Consider the following 14929-nt stretch of genomic DNA (forward strand, 5'->3'; position numbering starts at 1 on the left):
TCGTGCGTACATCCTGAAGTGTGAACGCTATATAGTGTACCAGACATTACAACATAAATCTCGCGACTGTCCTTCTTTCTTGTCACAGCAGAAGACGGGGGCCTCTAGCTGAATGGTGTATTTTTCCCTAAATATGCGACTATGCAGTATGACAAAGTGCTACAAGGTCACTTCTTCAACAGTAATGCACTGGACGCTAGACGTTCGGTAAGTCGACGCGTATAGTTGCGGATTACATAAGGGGTCTATAAGACCCTTTTCACAATTCGCGAGTGCGCATTCCTGCGCTACATTTCCTCTCAACTAATGGCAGACACTTTCGTGCTTCAAGAGGAGACGAGGTTGCACGTGCTGTCTGTTATGCGTGTTCGTGTCAACAGAGCCGAATCTACACTTTCCTCGTCCCAGCGCAAGTAAACCGCGCTTGAACACTCTGTCTGAAGAAGGGACTAGCCGCCATTAATTGGGCTAAATGCATCGTAGGAAAGTTAGCTCAACAATTATGAAAATGGTATATACCCTCTAAGTCGGGCAGTTGGGCTATTGGTATACAGCATAACAAAAGATGGTTGCTATAGCGTCCTTGTCCTCTCTACGCGAGCAAACCTGTCTTCTTATGTATATACGGATTACCTAATCATCTCCCCATCATCGTACTTCATCACTATTGTCCCCCGTTGCGGTTTCCCCGGTGCAGAGTAGCAGGCAGGGGCGTACTAGCTCAGGCCACTCTCTCTGCCTTATAATATATTTTATCTCTCTCTTTGATTGGTAAACAACATTTTATATGCTAAGGAGTAAAACAGAACGGCACTAAGAACCAGCCAGGAAATAAGCAGCGCATATTACAATGCCGCAATTACACAGGAAAAGAGTACATCTGAGGGTTGAATAAAATACAAAGAAAGTTGCGATTGACAATACAGGTGACGAAAACTACTCGTTTATCAATAGTAAGGAGACATGCGTTTATGCGGCAACACGATGAAACCGCGCGGCAAAAAACAAACACGAACAAAATAAGCTACAAGACGATGCGCTGGCACGTATGAAATCTACAGAAAAGAATAAACTTATCTTTTGAAAGTTGGCAAATTGACGTGCTGCTTGCTTTCTCAACAGTCCCCTTTTGTTTTGTTTCATGGGGTTGCTGCTGCGAACCACATGTTTTTTTTTTTCTACTGAGCGAAGAAATTTCAGTTGCCCGAGATGCTCGGGCGACAACCGACACCTCCTTTGGGTCGCCACACATCCAGCATACGAAAAAAGGCGCTCGGATGCTACTGACGTTGTAGGAATTGGCATATACTCCATTGCAACGTCAAACACATGATCTAGGCCAGTTCGCATTATGTGCCAAGTCTCAAGTTGGTTCGGATTGGTGCGGCAATCGACTACAGGGTTACTATAGTATGTCTTGAATTGAGAAGGCATTTGGTTCGTCGTATCGTACTCCTGTGCAACGCAATTGCGTAGAAGTGCGCGATCGACGGCATCCCAAATAGAACCAGGAAAAGTAGTGCCATTCGGCTTTGCAACTTCCTGCGTCTAAGGATAGCGTTCAGTATCTGCGTCTCAGGATAGCGCGCCTCGCAGTCATGCGCTCCGGCCAAGGGGCGAGGTTGGGCGCGGGAGTGGGGGATGCCGTAATCGATTAATCGAATAATCTTAATCGATTACAGTAAAACCTCGGTGACACGATCACAGTTCATACAAATTTCGGGATGATACGAATTTTTCGTTGGTCCCTGCCAAGGCCTATTGGCCTGCAATGTAATGGAGTACAGTTGTTGCGAACCGATTTTCAACCAGCGACGTTTGATACGAACGTACGCTACCGCCGAGGCACGAAGAGGTGCGTTCCGCGCTGTCGCGGAAGACGCTCCAAGCACGTGCGAGTACGGGAACGCAAGCGTGGGCATGCGCGCCCCACCGCCAAATCGTCATATACACGGTGTAAGAAGAACTTTTTTGTTACGGTCAGAATAAACCTTGAGAGACGCGCCACGGCCTCCGAGATTGTGTGCGCGAATCTTTGAGGCTCTTACGTGCCTCCGTGTGCCTTCGCGTTTAGATTACAGAGGACATTAGCGTCATGCTTTTTTTTTCTAACGCGTCGATGCGGGCTGCTGTCGTTGTACAGTGTTTACACGTGCCTGCCTCGTGCATCAGACATCCTATGAAAGGTGGACGAGGACTGAAAGAAGGCGAGGACGGTCTTGGCGAAGGTGTCAGACCTCACAACGTCAACATGCGCGACCGTTGAGGTCGCACTTGTGCGGGCACCTCTTGCTGATGTTCTTGCGGCCCTGAAAAACAAAAAAGTTAAAATGTAAGCCAGCTTTCCTTTGTCGCATGGCAATATTCCATGCTTTCTGGTGATAAGAATTTCGGATGATACGAATATTTTTGGTGGTCCCGTAAGATTCGTATCACCGAGGTTTCACTGTAATTCGATTAATCGAAATGCAGGAATTGATGACGATTAATCGATGAATTGTAGACCTTTAGTCGATTAATCGTTCATCGATTTTACCAACCCTGCGGATAGCGCGTCATCTCCTGGGCGACCCGAGCCTCTCTGCTCGTACAACGAGATATGCGAGCACCGCTATCTCTCAAGAAGAGTGCTGCCTCTACCACACTCCTCACTATGCAGGGCCCAAGCAGTTACTCTCGGACTGCTACAAACAAGCATTTACCCGAGCCCTGCGGCACTGCACACAATGTACCCTGAACGTTTCCCAAGCCCGGACTGCCCCCTGTGTTATCTGTGGAAAGGAGTTGGCGGTGCTATATAAAAGCGCCAACAGCTCATCAACGCAAACACTTCGGTATCTTCTTAAGATCATGAGATAGCGCATATGTTGAATAACAGCCTTCCTACTTTTGAAACCCCTCTGTTGTGCCACAGAACTAAGCATTTTTTAGAAGCAGTTCGGCCACAAAACGCAGCCCATGCTCAGAATAACCCGCATTTGTTAAACGTTCCGACTGATGCTATAAGTTTCATCATAAAACATCGGCATGATATCGACAGGTCATCTTCAACACACGCATTTGCCGCACCTATGTTAACTCGTTCAGAGGCTGATGTTGGCAGTGCTTGAAGCTTTCCTCCGCATTGAAAAGCAAAGAGCGCACGGACGACGAAAAGTCACCCATATGCACACACATAGCGCCTACGTGTGTGCATACGTGTGACTCTTTGTCGTCCGTGTTTTGCGTGTGCTCTTACTTTTTCAAGATGAAATACCAACGCGCCCAAGCTGCCGCATTGCTTTCCTCCTCAACGTTTTGCGAAACGTGCTGTAGAGAGGATTATGAAATTATCGTTTCACCTTTTTTTTTTGTGCCAGCTTGCGTACAATTTTGACAGCTAAGAATTTAACCTTCTTTTCTGGTACGCACGCATCATTCGTAAGGAAGAGGGACTCTTGCAAAAATATGCACAAAGGAAACCTTATATGTACTTCAAATAATGACACTTTTCTTGCTTCCCTTTACAGTTGCTGCGCAGAACAGGAAGTTATGCATGCGTAAATATATATGGGAATCCTATCCGTATTTTTCTGTTGTCCTCGACTGCAGTTCAAGGCTCACCGCTTCGCGCATGCATCATTGTCACCAGCTGCGACAAGCGCTTGAAAACGGCGGCATCGCGTATATTGCAAACTTCAACAAAAACGCTGTCTGCCTGTAAAGTGCACATTGCTGGTAGTAATACACTCAGAGGTAAAAATTTAGAGTAAAAAAAAACAGTGAAACACCTACATTTCCCCGTCATGTGCGCGGTTTGTGCATGGTAAGTTTCAGTTGACGCAGTAGAGCCGCCGGAGCACCTGCGTCATGTTTGCTTCTGGCCTTGATAGCAAAGGTAAGGATTCAGCGACGGGTGGCACGCCCTCATAGTTTCAACCACTGTTGGCACATTCTTCTCAGGCTACAACGTGCGGGAACTGGCTTAGTCGCGTTCATTCAGAATCCGCGCTTCAACCTTTCTCATTTGTTGTTGACATTGATGTTGTTGATGACACTGTCAATATTACGCCAACCAAGCCGCCTTCACTACCACTGTCCTTGGCATGCAGCTTCAGTTTGCACGTCATATGAACTGCATCATATTTCTACACATTCGTTGCAGCGATGTTTCGACGCCACATCGAAAATGTTGCTGTTGTGATGTGCGATCCCCTGGTGAAAGTTATCGCTATCTCAGTTTCGTTTGAAACATCTGTGACCGGCTTAGATATTTTGGAACCCTTGTTAGCAGTCACTGGCACAGCGCGCGATCATGTTAAAGCTGCCTACCCGGCAGCAAGTCGTTAAGTAGTGATGATGATATTTATTAGCATACTTTTTAAGCAATGTGCAACCAGTAGTAGCCTTTTGATAACAGTCTCTTATTACTGAATCTATTACAGTCAAGTATCCTAGTAATCTTTCTTTCTTTCTTTCTTCATACAAGTTTCTGTTTATTTTTTGCACTGTTAGCTCCCTCTGTAACGACGTTGCGTCATTTTAATATCTGCTTTTTTTTTCGCGGACATTCTAAAGTTCTCTTGCATATGACCAACTGTACCGGCATCCGCACTGTAACCCAGAGCACTGTCTCGCAGGTGTGAACTGGCAGACTTGGCCAGCCTCTCTCAAACCGGCTCCTATTTCTACACTAGAAATATGGTTTCCGAGGAAAAGAGATAAATTTATTTATGAGTGAGCTATCAGGTGCGGTAAACGTCTCTAAAAGATGAAATGAATAAAATTGATTGAGCAATTAAAATTGACTTCCGTGTGCTGTAGAATGCCAGTGCGTGTTATGAAACCTCAAGTGATATAGACTATCCGCAACCCTCCACTATGGCGTCTTTCATAGCCTGAATCACTAAGGGTTGCGAAACCCTATAAAGCAAGCAACGTACTGAAACTGATTGAATGACATTCAATTATGTATATTGCGGCACATTTTCCAATTCACGAATTGTAGTCGGGGACTACCCAAGGCGTAGCCACGTTTGACATGAAGCCGCGCGGTAAATGCGAGGACAAGAATAGACAACTAACGCAAGAGGACGAGCGGTGAGCTTCAAACTGAAATGTTATTGAAATAAGACCGTTTATACGATGTCAGAAAACATCAAGAATAATAAAGTATGAAGGGCGTGGCGATAGCCGATACGTGCAGATGTTGATATAGAAAACACCTCTTGCGTGTAGTCAAACTGGGAGGCCGCGCTGACACTTCAGCTTTAGCAACGTAGTACATTGCAAACGCAAACTAGCCTAATTGGACGTTTTAAGGGCTATAATCCTCCTTAATACTACCTGCATCTGGACAGCATCTGACAGCAGGTGTGACCAGCAGGTGTGAATATCTGTAAAAACCAACTTCAGATCGAGGAATCTCATAGATCCATATACCGGCAACTCGACAGTCACGACAAGAGCAGTAAGACACCTGCGTAAAACGCATACAATGTCATCACACTGATCACTGGAACATATCCAACGTCCTGTTAAAAAACACCATAAAATCATCAACAAATCTAAAAAATGGTTACGCATTCAGTATGTTGGTCAAGTGTCAGAGACAGACGACGGTCAATTTCTGCTAAAAAATAAATCACTTAAAATTTACGCCAAGCAAGAGCCGATGCAAACTCGTTTTTTCTGCAGAAAGGGAGTCTCGTTTCTTAAAATGAACGTAGAAACTCGATTAATTCTATGAAAAGCACCTACAGAAACACCGCCTTCATAGGAAAACTTTACAGGCCCCAATTCTTCTATACATTCTTCAAAGCTCTACAGAAGCTCGACATGGGGCAGGAAGTAATAAAGATCTTCAACGGCAACAGAAAAGGCCATAAGGCCTTCACTGCAGAGTTGTCAGTCCCGCTTATAATAAGCGGACTTGGGCTTTCTTCTGCCGAGCCGCTTGTAGAATTTTCGAGTCGCTTGTAGCGTTTTTGCGCTTATTTGCATTTTTCCAGCAAATATAGTTATTCTAGTGATAGAGCGTTTGTGTTCACTAATAGCACGTTTCTCGATGACGTTGAGTAGCTGCATCTTGAAGACAAACATACGCTGGGGGAATCAACAAGTAACCTTAATCATGCACTGGCAAACGTGCACTCAGCCGAATGGAGACAATGTTAAAAAGTACATATGTGCTTTCATTCACAGTTGCGCATATTTTCGCTGTATAAAATAATTAAAGTGAATCTTTCAACTCACCTTCGTATTTGAGTGGCACTTTTTGTTATAATTAAAAATATTTTCAACATTGGAAAAATTCATTAAATTTACGCTTCCTTTGGGCTTCTTCGCGAAAGTCGCACCGCTTTTCTGGGCTTCTTTTGTGATGATTATTTGCTTGGTAGGTCGGTAGCATCTGGAAACTCTGCTTCATTGGCGTGTGCATTCACGAAATCTGCAACCGGGTTAGAGTTCTTCATAAGAAAAGGATCTCGAATCTCAAGTAGTCTGAGTACAACGTATCTAGCAGATACGTTGCAATCTGTTTTTGCCATGTACCTTTTTCAGAGATGATGACCCTGAAAGGAATGTCAGATTTCTGCGTTTTTGAACTAAAGAAAATACGATAGGACAGTCTTTCGCCTTTTTCGACGCTTTTACCTAATTTATCAAGTTCCAGGTTTTTGTACATTTGTACGTTTTTGGTTTTGCTGTACGTAGGGCAACATCTTTGTGCGCACAAAGATGTTGCGCATGTTGTGAGCACAAAGATTTCTTTCGCGCATGTCTCACAACGACCGTGCATTTAAGCTTCCTCAGGCACATAAATTTTATTTAAATGCTTTACTGTGTTTATGTGGTGCGTTTTCTATGTATTTGGCACATATCGCCCACTGTGCGTATCGCTTCAGTTTAATCACGCACACTAGGAATGCATTCTTGTTTAGCGCACCGCTGGCAACTCCATTCATTGTTCACTAAAGAGATTTTCTCTTTTGTTATTCCTCTAAGCAAATCTCGTTCTTGCGTTTCGCCGGAAAATGTTTCTTGTTTTACGCATTCTGTCATGTTACCGGGATGCTCTTTTGAACACACCTCGCTCACTACTTGTCGTCTCAAATTCTGCGGATCCAATAGAATGTGAGAAAAGATGGCTTGTCTTCGAAACCACCTGTGTGGCTCGCAGATGGTGCAGCGACGTGCAACGTCGTGTCATGAATCGCTCGACCAGCAACAGCTGCGTTTCAGTAACAGAAGGTCGTTTTAAAGACAGCCCTTTTGAATATATGAACCCCGGGAAGCTATTTTTCAGCAGCCGAATGCGTCATAGTTGCAATGCCTTATTGTGTACCTGGATCAACAACATGGTGGTCAGCCTAAACAGTTGCCGCAACTGCCGAGTGGTTTTACGTTTTTACCGCAGCAGTGAAGTAATATTAGCAAAATTTAATGACGACGTGCATATACTGCGTCATTGGGTGCGGGAGCACGTACTGGGAGGATGTCCGACGTGCTTGCTCTTTGTTTCAAATCGGTCTACACAGCAAGGGCGCCGCAGATCCTCACATCCCTTTATCCATGCAAACATGGCGGTAACTGTGAAGAGCTTTCGAAGAAGGAATTTAAACGCTGGATGACATGTCTGCAAGCATGCATTCTATAGTGCTAACACAACAATTATTTCTTTTCTGTGTTTCTCAAGACACATTCCTAAGTATTAGTTTGCTGTGATGTCCTGGGTGCTTTTTGTTAGTATTGCGCGCTGAATTTACACCATTGCAGTAAATTGGCTCTAGGGTCTCAACAATAACATTGTTTGAAGTGGCGCCTGTGTATGTACGTAGTATGTGCCTTTTTCGTCCGTGTCCGGTTCATGCTTTCTCAGCGTACTTACGTATTGCCAAAGTTTCCAAACAACCATTCTGGCATAAAAGGAAGCAATGACGCAGTATTTTTGTTTGTACTTTGATGTGCAATAATAAGCAGCTCATTTAAAATACAGTGCAATAGGATTTGAAGTGTAATTCAAGAACTGGATTATTTTTGGTACTCTAGCACGATGTCAGGGAGACCCACGAAAACACACTCACATCTTGAAACCCAGAAGGCTATTGTAAGTTTTCGAGTTCACTGACCACCATGCTTTAGTTTAGTAAACTATAGCACAGCGTCTGCTTACTGGCTGCCCGTGTGTATGTGCACCTGCACCTTCCGGCTGCATTTTCTCAGTGCCAACAGACGCGAAAGTGGTACACGCTCATTGGGAAACATATACGTTCTAACTCGCGAAAAGTGTTTTCTGTCCAGCGTATTGACTGCGAAATAACCGCTGAATTTTCGAAACAACATTGTGTAGGTATACTTCAAGTGCTCATACAGCCACATATTTTAAGTTAAACAACGCAATAAATATCCTAGTGGTATGCTATTTTAGGTGACGCAATCCGGAACCAAGCGGCTCAACAGTGCTTCTGTTAACTCCTTGCATAATTGCGAAAGTGAGTGTGAACAGGTAGCACATATGTAATCCAAATTATCAGAAACTCCCACGATGGCAAAAAAAGTTTATTGGTGCGTCATCTACGATAACTTAACATTGCTACTGTTACAGCATGACTGCATGACGCACAGTTGTTACTAAAGAAACGGTGATAACACATAGCAGCTAGATTTGACTTTCGGAAGCAGGAGTGGATAAATTGGAAAAAAGCCACAATGATTATACCACGAGTATTTGTTTACGCAAATAACAAGTGGTTTTTTTTTTTCGCAGCATTCCTGAGCTTCCCCAGACGCAGACGTGGCCACAGTACACTAATGCTACGCCGACGATGATGCTGATGGGCCAGGGAAACTTCAGCCTGATTCATGGATTCCGTGCTGCGTACTGCGAACGCTGGAGGTCGCTGTATTAAGCTAAAAAATAAGGTCATTCTGCCGTAAGGGCAGAGAACTGGGCTGAGAATTTACGTTTTTTTTTCCTGTAGTAAAGATAGATTTAATTGAAGTAGATACATTAGGCCAACCTTTAGGCAAAGAAAACGGAATTTTTTTTACTTTTTTATTTTTTTGTCGAGCCTGGTGGCACACTTGTCACCAAATGTACCAGCACATATATATGCAAGTTCTAGCAATTTCTACATCAGAGAGAGAAAAGAAGCCTAGCCGTGTTCTCATATGCCTCACATATGCACACTCGCCGCCTTGACCACGAGTTATGTTGGCCAGAACACCCAGGGATTACACGCCCGGAAATGCTCAACACAGCGGACGGGGAAGCGCCTTCCGTAGTAGCTCAATTGGTCGAGCGTCGAACGCGTAATTCGAAAGCTGTGAGTCCGTATCCCATTGACGGAAAGAGTGCTTTTCCGTCCACTCATATTCCGTTGAATTTATATCGTAATTATTGCGCTACAGTTAAAAAAAACACAAATAAAATTCCCTACACTTTTCATGGCTTAATTGTCCCTTGGATTCATTTGTTTATCCTTAAAACACAACATGGACCATATTTCTTAAGTTGTGTTTGATCTTTGTTGTTGTACAACTGTTCTGCGCTTGTTGTATCCCAACGATTACGTATTACCGCCCTCACGGGTTATGGAGGAAAATAAACTTAGCATATCCGAACTGATGTTACTATCTATTGTGGTTCATTTCGAAAAAATCGCCTTAAGTATTATTCAGGTAGTTACAGACAAAATTTCATTCATTTGCTTTACTACTGGACATATCCCTATATTCAGCTTACTCTCCGTCGTGCTCAAGGGCTTGTGCCGAACAAAAACGTGCATGAAATGCGCATCGGTATTGGCATACGACTGCTTCACTGTGCATCACGCAAATAATAATCGCTATTGGAAAAACATACGTATTCGTAGACAAGACATAGGCGCTCTAGGATGAGCACCAAGGAGGTGACGGTTTTCGGAAGTTGGCTATAACTTAGTAAATACTGAAGTAATGTATAAATCCGCAGAGCTAGTCTGCTCAACGTCGTTGTTGGAAAATATTACCAATTTTCTGGTGTTCGTCTCCACAATTTCTCAGTATGCCGTGCGCAGCCGGCGACGCTGCCTAACGTCAGAAGTCATCCCTACGAGCAGCGTGGTCAAGGTCACGCGTTACTTGTGTCAAGAGATAATATAGAATTTTGCTTTTATATTGTTTAATTTGGGATCACGAAAAAAGCGATTTTTGCAAGCTTTTTCAGAAGCAACTGCTATGAATTCAAGCGTAAAATGTTGCACGCATTGTATGCAAGCTACTCCATGCGACGTATGGCTGTAACTGAATACTTTGGCACGCAAAGAATGACAGCACGATTCACTTTTGATGACACAGAGCAAATAAAGACATGTTTTAGATTAACACAAGATGGCAGAGTTGTTACGTTAGCATATTTGCTTGAGCGTGCAGCGTTCGAGTAGTCCAATGCTTTGTCTCTAGTCTGTGCCTCGCTGCACTCTTAAACTAAATATGAAATGTTTTCCGCAGAGGCGATAAATTTTGCACAGAAGGGTTTGTCTTATCTATGACGCTTAGTCTAACAAGGAGCAGTGATATAGCCCATAAAATTAAGCTAGATTATAGCTATAGCATGCCGACTAGAACTAGTCTCGAACTAAAACATGCCCTTTCCTTGTGATATACAGCCCTTTTAAACTAGGATTCAGCAATACGGTTGGCCCTACATTTGTTATTTTGTTTTCTGCGCTGTGAATCACCAAACTGGCTGAATACGTTGATGAGATCCCAAATAACTCTGTTCGCTTTATTTTTATCAAATTACAGTCGCAATAAAATGTCATCAATGATATATGTTCTAAATTTATTGCCCGTTAAACTCGACGAGAGATATTTTTGGATTTTTATTCTAACATATCTCTAATACCCACGCCATGAGAAAATATCGGCTCCCTATTAGATTTTACAGCAAATATACCATTAGCGCAAATTGCCCGTCCTACTATGTAGAATACATTCTTTTCTGTAGCGCGTTTTCCAACGCTCAGCGAAAGAGCGGACCCACCCATGGCCTAAAATGAAACCAATATAAGAAATGTTTACAGTTCCTGGAAGTGTTTGTTTGTGTATTTTGCGTAAATCACACCTGTTTCGTGTCTATTGTCAACAAAGCAGGCGAAATAAGTACAATTTGGCGTCCTTGATACTGCCATGACTAGTCGCGCAGAGCCATGATAAGCTGCAACAATTGACTCATCTCTGTGTAGGCATACGCAGCACAAAGTAAGGAGGACAAAAATACGCGGGGGGCATCTTCAAGGCCTCCTGGCAAGACAAGGAAAGCCGCCACTGCGGTGTGGCTTTCACGCGGTGTTGTAACTTCGGCCGACCGTCACACGCATTCGACATCGAGCGCTCTTTGTTGATTCCCTCTCCACTAGAAATTCTCTCCTTCAATCTCGGCGTTAATGAATGCCATGAATGCAAGCACCCCTCTTTGAGCAGCTTGACTACAACCATTCGACCGCCACATTGTTGCTCTGAAGTTAAGGAAAAGCTCCGTAGCCTTAAGTGTAGAAGGCCCTCTGCCAAGATGAAGGAAAGCACTGGAGTTTCTTCTATTCATAACTTTCAATTTTGTCACACGGAAAGCTTGACGTGTGGGAAGAAAGCTCAGAGTGCTGCGATCGCACTTGGAAATCAGGTAGTACGCTATAAGTCCAGCGAATGCATACCGTTGTTTACTATAGGGTGCCATTTTCATCACATGCACGCCTTCATTAGAGTGCTTGCAGTGAGCTCGCGCATAATTACTAACTGGTAACGCAAAAGCTGTATTCAAGCGAGTCATAACATCGCCAATCACTATTCGGCAGTAAGTTTCTCACCGTGTTTCTGGCCGTATCTGCATATCAAGAAGCATACAGCGATACTAAGAATCTGGATATATACATAGCTATCACACATATGTAAAACTAGGTAAAGAAATGCAGCTGAGTAGCTTGGCAGGCATTTTTAACCGCTCTGCCTACCCCCACGTGCGGATTTCTGATGCACAATTTCCCCTTCAAGTTTCTAACAATTTCTATATTCTGACATAGCGTAGTGCAATAAGTCTACCTCGAAAGCGAAGCCTAGCGCACGGGTCCACGCAAGTTCTGCGTTCCACGAATAGCTTAATTAGTTGGTGCAAGAGAACTCAACTCTTCATAAATTCACATGAACACCGTGCAAGCCCCATTCAAACAGGTGACTCGGAATCCACTGGCTGGATTAAGCTGCGTTAAGTCAACTTTCAACGTTAACTCGAATTTACCGTCTTCTTTTTTGTGCAGACAAAGGAAAAATAAGTATGGGAAGGGAAGAAACAAGAGCCACTTCTTTCTAATAGTCATTTAAATAGAAAACGGACGACTCCATTACGGAGGCACGAAGCACATCCTCGTTTTGCAAGCATATTTACATATTAACACATACATGTCCATGTCTATAGGTAAGATCTACATTTACCAGCACATATAAAAATCAGCACAATATAGTTCGAAAATAAGTCATCCAACTTCGAGTGGAAGTAGCGACGCGCAAGATACGGATGTTCCATATGTAACTACTGACGAGGTTAGAAAGGCCATACGCGATATGCCACGCGGATACGCAGCTGGGGATGATGGAATAACAGCCGATCTGATTAACGACGGAGCATGTATTTGGAAGAAACTTGCTACACTTAACACTCAGTGCCTCAAAGCGTCAAGGGTTCCAGTGAGCTAAGGAAATTCCACCATTATATTAATAAACAAGAAGGGAGACATAAACGACCTTTAGAACTATTGGCCCAATACCTTAATTTCGGTGATACACAAAATATTTACAAAGGCAATTTTAAACAGGATAAGAGAAACACTTGACTTCAACCAACCTGAAGAATAAGCCGGGTTCAGAAAAGGCCAGTCTACGATGTAGCACATTCATTCGATATATCAGGTAATGGAGAAAGCTGCTGAATTTAACAAACACCTTTAATTAGCCTTCATAGACTACGTAAAGGCATTCGACTCAGAAATATCCGCAGCTTTAAAAACACTAACTCGACAAGGAGTACCTAAATCGTATGTGAATACCTTAGCCGCCATCTACAAAGACTTTACAACTACCTTACTCTTCCACAAGAAAAGCGATGAAATTGCGATCAAAAAAAGTCAGACAAGGAGATACGATATCCCCAATGTTGGTCACTGCGTGCTTGGAGGAAGTGTATAAACAGCTAGACTGGGAAGAAACAGGAATCAAGGTTAACGGAGAATGGCTCAACAACCTACGATTTACAGATGACAGTGCTCTTCAGGAGCGATAGCAACGAATTGCAACAAAATTATTGAGGAATTAAACCGAGGAATTATTGAAGTAAGCCTAAAAATGATATGACAAGCCAAGGAAAATGCTCAATAGCCTGGCGAAACGGAAAGAGCTTAAGATATAAAACCACATATTGGAGTGTATTCAAGAATATGTATAATAGGACAACAGGGGAGCCTAATCACGAAAAAGAAATTCACCGAAGAATAAGAATGGGCAAGAGCGCACTTGAAGGCACTGTAAATTATTTTGTCAGGAATTCTACCACTGTCATTAAAGCGAAAAGTACATATAGAGATAAGATTCTTTATTGAAATGCCCGGAGAGGTTAGCCTGGTTTGTCGCCTGGCTTGCTACTCCAGGTGTCGGGTGATTATGGTATATACAATGATCACATATACACCATATACACACAAGTAGTACATACAGTCACAAACACACATATATACATAAAAAGAGTCCTTCACAAGCTTTGGTTAAGCTCAGTGTTTCTCAAGTATATAACCACTGCACACTGCCAGTTCTAACATATAGGGCTGAAACATGGAGAACAAAAAGCAACTAGAGAGAAATTTGAGGACCACGCAGCGGGCATTGGAACGCAAAATAATATAAATAGCATTCAGAGATCGGAGTACGGCAGAATGGTTCAGGGAACCAATAGGGGTTGTAGATACACTAGTTGACATGAAGCGCAAGAAATCGACCTGCGCACACTGCGTAATGCGTAGAACAGACAATCGGTGGACAGTAAGAGCAACAGAATGGTTACCTATGGATGGGAAACGCAGTCGGGGAAGACAGAGAGTTCGATGGAGTGAGGAAATGAAGAAGTTCCTAGAGATGAAATGGAATCAGCTCGCACAGGATAGGGTAAACTGGAGATCATTGGAAGAAGCCTTCGTCCTGCAGTCGACTACAACCGGCTGACAATGATGATGATACAAAAAGCAGTTAACCCTCTCGTGCATGAATTAAATCCAGTGGATGCAAAAATTATTTTTGGCCTGAAAGTATTACTGGAGGCCACAAAGATCACGAAAAAAGTTTATTTCAAGTAATCAAAAGCCTCTGTATCAAATTCTGATGTGTCCCCATATGAGGACATCATGCCGTAAGCTGATATGATTCCTTGGTATCAGTACACATGAAATTTATCTAGAACACTCAAAGAAACAATTACATTTCAAACTGAAATGACGCGGTAGATGTTCTCGAGGAAGCCCTTGCACCAGGGCTTGTTGAAGCGCGTTAGCACGCACAGGCTCGCTGTCATCCCTCTTCTTCTGAGCTGCTGGAAGTTCCAAAGTCGGTTAATAGCTGCTCTCAATCATCCGCCTCGGAATCGTCATCAGAGTCAGATGAGTGGTCCAAGAGAGCATCGATTTCTTCCCTGGACAGTCCTCTCTTAGAAGACATCTTAGAAAAGTATCGCTTTTCCTACGTTCTACGGACGCGCGAGAAGCGCGATACACATCCAAAAACTCCTGCAAAGGAGACTCAACCGCGCACGTAAAGCGGGGGAAAATACAAGTGCTCTCAGCTGAGACCTGGCTTTTTGCGGGCGCTTTTTTATTTGGTGTCCCTGTAGATGAGTCTGTCTGCATAATGTCCCACTTGAGGACACTTG

The sequence above is a fragment of the Rhipicephalus sanguineus genome, unplaced genomic scaffold (assembly GCF_013339695.2).
Source record: "Rhipicephalus sanguineus isolate Rsan-2018 unplaced genomic scaffold, BIME_Rsan_1.4 Seq4304, whole genome shotgun sequence".
NCBI classification, from domain to species: Eukaryota; Metazoa; Arthropoda; class Arachnida; order Ixodida; family Ixodidae; genus Rhipicephalus; species Rhipicephalus sanguineus.